The sequence below is a fragment of the Silene latifolia genome, chromosome 2 (genome assembly GCF_048544455.1).
Source record: "Silene latifolia isolate original U9 population chromosome 2, ASM4854445v1, whole genome shotgun sequence".
NCBI classification, from domain to species: Eukaryota; Viridiplantae; Streptophyta; class Magnoliopsida; order Caryophyllales; family Caryophyllaceae; genus Silene; species Silene latifolia.
This window is the reverse complement of record NC_133527.1, coordinates 69,165,319-69,173,822: the sequence shown is the minus strand read 5'-3', so window position 1 is coordinate 69,173,822 and position 8,504 is coordinate 69,165,319. Positions and strand designations below refer to the sequence as shown.

The 8,504-nt window shown below is 33.6% G+C and overlaps 1 non-coding gene across 1 annotated transcript; it reads left to right on the top strand.

Annotated features, from left to right (window-relative positions):
• The first annotated feature begins 219 nt into the window (after window positions 1–219).
• Window positions 220–326, top strand: LOC141644801 (small nucleolar RNA R71). Its single transcript, XR_012544408.1, has one exon. It is a non-coding gene; the product is annotated as a small nucleolar RNA R71 (small nucleolar RNA).
• The last annotated feature ends 8,178 nt before the right edge of the window (window positions 327–8,504 follow it).

The window sequence follows — 8,504 nt, the reverse complement described above, 5'->3', positions numbered from 1 at the left end:
GCACCCAATTGAGTGATGGAATCTACCTCATGCTTTCCTCCTCTAGTGGTCTTTCGGGCCCTACTATATTGGGAATTATGAACCGCCATCTCTTCGATTTTGGCCCATGTTTGATTGTCATCAACTTCGATAAACATCCCATTGGATCCCATATTAAGAACATTGCGAGAGTCTTCATATAGGCCGTTCCAAAATTGTTGCACAAGGAACCACTCACTAAGTCCATGGTGTGGACAAGAATGACAAGTGTCCTTAAATCTCTCCCATGCTTCATATAATGATTCCTCATCCTTTTGCTTGAACCCGGTGATTTGGGCTCTCAACATATTAGTCTTCTCCGGAGGATAGAATTTCTTGTAGAAGGCAAGTGCAAACTTCTTCCATGAATCAATACCAAGGGTAGCCTTGTCTAGGCTCTTCAACCTCTGCTTTGCGGTACCGATCAAAGAAAAAGGAAACAATACCCATCGGATTTGGTCTTGAGTAACTCCGGTTTAAGAAATTGCATCATAATAGTCACAAAAAGTCTCCATATGTGAATGAGGGTCTTCACTCGGTATCCCTCCAAATTGACTTCTCTCAACTAATTGTATGAATGCGGATTTGGCAATGAAATTACCGGTTAAATGTGGTGGTGTAGGAGTACCGTTTGGTAGGTTCTCCTCGGTTGGTTCGGAATGTGATGAAAATTTAGGCATTGTATGTAACACCCCCATACTCCAAGTGTCTTACCAGGACCACTCAGGTATGAAGATATTACCATCTCGGTTACCCGAGGCAATGATAATCAAATAAACAATGAAGAAACAACGTTTAAATATAAATACTTAGTGAAGAGTTACAATTCTCAAAACCAAACCAAAAGTATAATACATGTTCTCAAACTGACTGTTTACTGTTCTAACTGAAATGTAAATAAACTACTAAGCTACAGCGGAAGACTCCTATCATCATGTCGTGGCAATCCCAGCTATCCCAGTACTCATCTCAATACCTGCTCAATATCTGCTCACCATCCCCGAATGGATCACCGCAGGTTTACAAAACAACAACCGGGGTCAGTACTAATCACACAACTCAATGTATATATCAACAATAAGATAAACAGACAGCTTAACTGTCACACACACACAATCACGCCAAATCCAATCATCTCAATCACCGATCGTCCACCGGACCCGCCCGATGGGGGACCGCAGCCGTACCCACCAAATCCCCGCTCCACACAGTGAGCGATAACCCTATCCATTAATGTGCACATCCCTTCTGTGGCGGGTTCCACAGAAGGCGAAACTAGGGCGTGAAGCCACTCCCGCAAGTGACCTCACTCAGCCGAGGCCACGCCTCGAGAACCTTACTCGATTGAGTACCCAACAGGTCAGAAACTTTTCTAAAACGCAACTTGCCCTTACTCGACAGAGTAAGGCCTACTCGATAGAGTACCCAAAGACGCATAAATACGGAGTATTACATTGTAGGTTGATTTTATGGTGCGTTTTGAATTGGGTTATCCTCTCCTTCTCTTGTAAAAGGGTTGACAAACTCAATGTTATTTGGTTGAATGTCCACAATCTCACCAATAACTACAACTCTTGAAGTACCTCTAGCAACTGTTCTATTGTTGGTTAAGGTCCTTTCAATCTCGAAATCAGTAGGTAATAAATTACCTTGTGATCTCCTAGTCATGCAAAATATCAAACAACTCGAAAACAATTAGAACAACCTTGAGGAGTTTGACTTCCCCAAGGTAAAGAAAGACACAACTAAAAACAATTAACAAAAATCAAATCAATTGAACACTGTCCCCGGCAACGGCGCCATTTTTGGCCAGGTCAAAACTCGTCGTCAAAAGCTACCAACCAAAACAATATTTATAACTTCACAAACTACTCTTAGTAAAGAGATAAGTAAAGATCGTAACCTAAGGGACGGGTATTGATGTAGGATTTTCAATTGCAAGTAGCTATGTCTTAGGGTGTCAAAAATTATGGGTTGAGATGAGATGTAGTCTAAACTAATCAACAAGATAAATGTAAATTAATGAAAACAAAGTAAAGCAAATAAAGGGGTTGTAAACAATTGATTAAAAGCACTAGGGTGTCATGGGTTCATAGGGAATTCATGGAAATAGATTATACAAACATGTTCTCAATTAGAAGCAAGCACTTATTGTTGTGATGGGATCGAGTTAGTGTATATCTTACAATCCCTAGGAAGATTTAGGCCCCGGAGCCGAGTCGTCTACACTGTACAACACCTACAAGTGGACTTAATCTCCTCCTATTCAACTTTATGCATCGTCTAATGAGGCTCGAGTTGGTTTATGTCTTACAAGCCTCATTCAAAAGATAAGATATGGGTAACAAATGCGAAGATTCATAGGCTCGCATTTCATCAAACATCACATGTGCATAAGTTGAAATCACAACAAGTAAGCAATTTAATTATAAAAACATATTAGATTAAGCATAAATCAATTCTCATGTTTATTTCCCCTAATTCCTCATTAACCCTAGCTAAAGGACTACTCACTCATGATCAAGTTTAGCATGCTAATAAGGTTGTCAATAATACTAACAAAACAAAACATGATGAATAAATGATGTGATTAACAATAATTAAACAAGGGTAAAAGAGATTATACCTATGTGAGATGATCCAAATAATAAAGCAAAGAATAATAGAAGTAATCTTGATGATTGATGGAAGGTTGTCAATCCTCCAATAAACCCCAATAATCTTCTAACTACACAAATAAAACTAAGAACAATTGAGAAATTAAGGAAAGATTAAGATGTGATTAATATTGAGAAGTGTATTACAACTAAATTAAGAATAGATTAAGAGTTGATTAAGAGATGATTAAGGATTGATTAAAAGCTTGATCAAGAATTCATGAAAATTTAGGTAGTACAATGGGGAATTTATACTAAAATTAAGTACAAGGGTTAGGGTTACTAAGGGTTTAAATGACTATTAAGACCCTAAGAGAAGCTTGAGGAATTGCAACTCCAGAGGGACATGCGCGGATCGTGCTTGCAACCCCCACCAGAATCCGCTCGTCCTCACCTGAAGCACGGCCTGTCCTGTAAGAAGATCCGCTTGGGCTGGCAGTCGTGACGCTCGGATCGAGCTCTGGTACGCTCGTCCTGAGCTCAAGCCGCTCGGATCGTGGCACCAGATTCTTCTCTTGTTTGGCTCCTTAACAATCCGCGGGGATTGTGTTGGGGATGCAAGGATCTTTTCATCATTGCCCATTTCACTTTATTTACTTGCTTAGGCCTCTAGTGTCTGTCTCCTCTTCGATGCTTGGTCATTAGATGCGATCCATTTAGCTCCATAAATGCAAGGTTAGCAATCCTCTCCTACCAAGGACACAAAACCTCAAAGAATATGCGGAATGGGAAACTAAAGATAAGAAATGACCCTAATATATGCTCGAAAGCATGGGAACGAGGTTAATTCGGGGACTAAATGTGCTAAAATATGAGTCACATCATATATTAAATGTATTATCAGAGTATAACAACGATAAACGGGTCAAGGTGGCGGAAACAGCTGACCAATCCGACTCGCTACTAAAGCCAAAGAAAACCAATACATTATTAAGTGTATCTAAAATGAAAATAAAGTCCTAATTTATTATTCATCTCGCTGCACAGTACTTCTCCAACAAGATATCATCCAAACAGTAAATCATCTGAACAACCTGAGAATGGGGGTCGACAATCAGCCGAGAGTAACTAGATGCTCTCCCAGTCATGTTTACGAAAATTAAATATAACCAACAATTATTAACAATTAAAATGCAAAACTAGTAAACATGTGAGACCATCTATACTCATAAAAACACGACATCAACTTATCACCAAACAATGGCATAATAAGACAATATTTTGAAATATTGACTTCAAGTAAAAAAGCATGGGAGGACGTATAACACAAACCACATTAAGACATCATGCACATCATAGAACCATCGTCATCACGTACCATGTGACCGCACCAAACAACCTACTAGAGCGTATAACAACTGCTTCTGAACTGACGGAGCGTATAACAACTGCCTCCATCGGTGTGGATCGTATAACAATTGCATCCAAGGTACTATGTATAGCGTACGACCACTACCTATATGTCTAAGACCTGATGGAGTATGTGTCCTCAACAATAGTGCGATCACATTATTGAAACTCATAATAAGAATACGTAAAGGGATGAATAATTATATAAATCAACTGAACAACATTAATCGGTAATGATTGGTTGAATAGAGTTTGACATTACTGTCGTTTGACGGTGGTGGTCAGTTGATCCCTTAAGGTCACACCTAAATGATGAAACTCAAATAGATAATTAATTAATTGTATTTAATAAAGATTAATTAATCCCTCTTTATGTGAGTTGAATTGTATATCTTATTGTAATATGATTAAATAAGATTTAATTTAGTAATTAAATGTTGAGTTACTAAATTAGTTGAGGTTTTATAAATATTTTGAGGTAGAGGTAATAAGTTATTTATATTTACAAGGAGTTATAAACTTAACTAACTAGTAATATGGGACCCGTTATATTGATATAATGGTAGTATACTACTTAAGTGTTGGGAGTATATTATAAGATTAATTATAATATTTAATTGTTAAATGATTATATTAATAATTAATTATGTAAGATAATTGATCACATGACGTATAAGCATTTGTGGGACAAATATAAAAAAAATAAAAATGGTCTAAAGTGGCACATGATGGCCGACCATATGGAGTATATTATACTCTTTTGGTTTGTCCAAATTTTTAGATAAGATCATGTGATATTATCATGTGATGACATCTTATTATGCCACCATAATCATTTCACTCACTACTACACTCTACTCATTTGCATGTGAATAATTTAAGAGACAAAAATACTCCACTTGTGTGGAGGATGTGCCGTGAAAATGCTCTTATTATAAGAGCATCATTGTGTTTGTTTTTCACCACTCTTTTTGATGATTATTTTCACATGCAAAAACCTCTTCATAAACTCACATTAAGACTAATATGCATCATAATATTACTAAGGTAGTAATAAAAATAATATTAGTAAAATTAGAGAACAATACTACATAATAACTAGTCATTATCAGTAGTATTTTTGGGTGTAATCTTGGTACAATTGAAAGGAGGTTCTCACAATATTGAGACAAGGAGGATCATCCATTTATTTGAGCTCAAGAACAAGTAAGAAATGTGTTCTTACTTGTGCCCTTAATACCGTTTTTATCAATGTAAGAAATTTTTTTCTTTACTTATCTATTTATATTTTATTATGCATGCATAAGATTATCATCTAAATCAATGAGTATTTTAGATAAATAATTAAAGAGTTTAATTTGAGGGTTAATGAATCCTTTCAAGTGGTATCAGAGCAAATGGTTGTTGCATGCATAATCGGTTTGGTTTTTCCGAGTTATTTGTAACTTAATTAAAACTAAAATTTGTGATTTATGAAGATAAAGTCACGAAATTTTTTGCATGTCATATATTCTGGTCCTAAAATGAATTTAGATCATTTTGATGATTTATGGTAATTTATGGCTCATTTTAATGATTTTTAGTAATTTTATTACATTTTAATGTATAAAATGGTGTTTAAAATGCTAAAAATAGTTAGACTAAGCTTCTGACCTTGAATTTTCTATATAAGCTCACATGCATATTTTACTTATTGTAAGTAAAATTTCGTACAAATTTGATTTATTTTGCATGATTTATAATTTTTATAAGATACAAATGGAGGTATAATGGTTAAAATTAGTTAAACATCGAAACAGGCCAACTTTGAGATGAACTTGATTTATTTTGCATGATTTATGAATTTTTAGAGTAAAAATGACATAAATAGTGACCATTTTAGCAAAAATAGTTAAAATAAATTACATGGCATGAGAAAATTATTTTAAGTTTCATTTTTATCCCACATATCAGATCTAAAGTTAGAACATTGATTAGATTAATTTTCATATGCTTTAGATGTTTTATTTGATAAAATCGATAAATAGCAACCATATTTTCTCAAAATAAATTCGAAAATTTTAACCTTTATTTTTGATATTATGAGTGTCATGGAATTATTTCAGAATGTTCAAAAATTTAAAATTCAATTTTTGAAATTATTGTAATTTAATTTGGATTTATATCATAAAAGGTTGTGATTTTAAGGTAAAAAATGAGCATAAATGTTAGAACAAGTTGAATTATTGTCAAAAATTGAGTGATGACTAATTTTTGAGTCCTAAGTTAGGATAATTAACTTGGACTAAAATTAGATTTTAGTATTATTTGTGATTTTAATAAGTTAAAAATCACGAATAACCATAAAACCGGACTATACTTACGATATATGTTTAAGTAGGGCGATTTGGCACATTAATTTAGCATGTTAATCACATATAATAATGCTGCATATTTTATTTATGATTGTCATATTTTATTTATATAATTTTGGAATTATGTAATTTTATCTTAGTATGGCCTTAGTTTTAATCGGTATTACCCGTAATGTAAGGGAATACCGGTTTGGTTGTAATTTAATTATGATCTCGCATCACCGTCTTGTAATTTAATAGATTTAAATTTGTTTTTAATTACAAATGTATAATAGGAATAGCTTTGTATTTCATTATTATTTTGTAATTCCGGCGTTTCCAAAAGACGGAGTCAATTGGAAATGTGTTCCGATGAAAATGATGTTTATCCTTGGGAGGCGTGTCACATGAAGATTCAATGGACCAATGAAGTTGGTTTCCGAATTTGTAATAGATCATTAGATTTTCTATTTTAGGAAGGCCATACTAGGAATTTTACTTTACTTTATTTGCTTGCTTTATATGTTTGAATGCATTGCCAAATCGCCATAACATCACATGCATTATTATATATATATATATATATATATATATATATATATATATATATATATATATATATATATATATATATATATATATATATATATATATCATCTTTTCGACCGTGTCGATTATAATTATCATAGTTCACTAATATAGTTCACATAAAAGTAATAGATAATAAGTCGACAAGACCTTTCACATATTAAAATTGAGATTAGCCTTACCAAATACTAGGACTCATGAATCCCTTTGACATTTGGGGTAGATTCGGTTTCCCGTAGTACTTTTATTTTGCATTGGGTAAGTGGGGTAATAAAACGTTATTACACGCGAAATTTGGTTGGACTCAACGGGATATAAAGACTAGTCTTATATTCCGGGGCTAGAGATGGATTTTATGAAATACATCGACCGAGAATTCTATAGTAGAATCAATTAAAGAGTTAATTCACAAAATTTATTCAAGTATGGGTTGTATCGGTTTCCTATACTCATGTTTGTATAAAAATGGATCTCGGAATGATTTATATAATTGGGTGGAGGTCATTATATAAATGCTAAAACATGCTAAAATGTTTTCATATATTAACGATGAATGTTTCTTTTCCCGCTATTTCGTGTTTTTAATGTTGTTCTATTTCATTACTCCTACTCATATGCGATATCATTCGTTTATAACACAAGTCTCCGCTAAACCACTATTACTAATGACAAGGATAATATCTTTCTAAATCCTCAAATCAACCGTTTAAATAGGGCATGGACTAGTTCCATAGGAATCGTTCTATTCCATAGAACTCGATAGGAGTTGTCCTATGTCATACTCCCTCCCATCCAGACCAAAGGTTATAGTTGCTTTATCACACTTGTCGAGGCACGTTTTGTAACATGCATATCTTTAGTTACACATTATTAAAAATTATAAAAAATTGATATTCTTATAGCATTCATGACGATAAATCAAACAAGATCTCACATGACTATATTTTGTCTTATAGATTAAGAATAATATCAAAGATTCCCTACGACCATGAATAGTGCCAAAAAGCAACTGTAACCTTTGGTCTGGATGGGAGGGAGTATAAGATTAGCATCTTAAAATTCCTAACATGCCTATGTATGATTTCTTGTGAAGAAATATGACTAGAGATAATGATTAGTCAAAATATGTTTTGATAATATCTTCTATGCATCTATGGTTCAAAAGTCTTATTGCTCAACCTAAACACTTGTCATCAAGCACTTAAGTTGTTAAGAACATGAAAATATTAATTTGGTAAATTGATTTGTTAGACATTTTTGATTAACCAAATACCACTATAAAGCTAATCCTTGTGAAGGATTAACTAGGAATTTATATGAAGATAAGTCTTCATCAAGTAGAAATTCTTGAAGTGAGTAGGAGCAATAAGAAGTAAGTATCTATCTTAATTGTTAAGGATAGAACTAGGCTTGAAAGAAAAAGTGTTAGACACTAAATTAGATACAAACCCCAAATAAGTAAAGATCAAGGAAGTTGGTTGTGCGACTCCAACATATTCCTTCTTGAATATCAATGACATTGACATTGCATTCTTGCGAATTATCACGTCATTAGTAT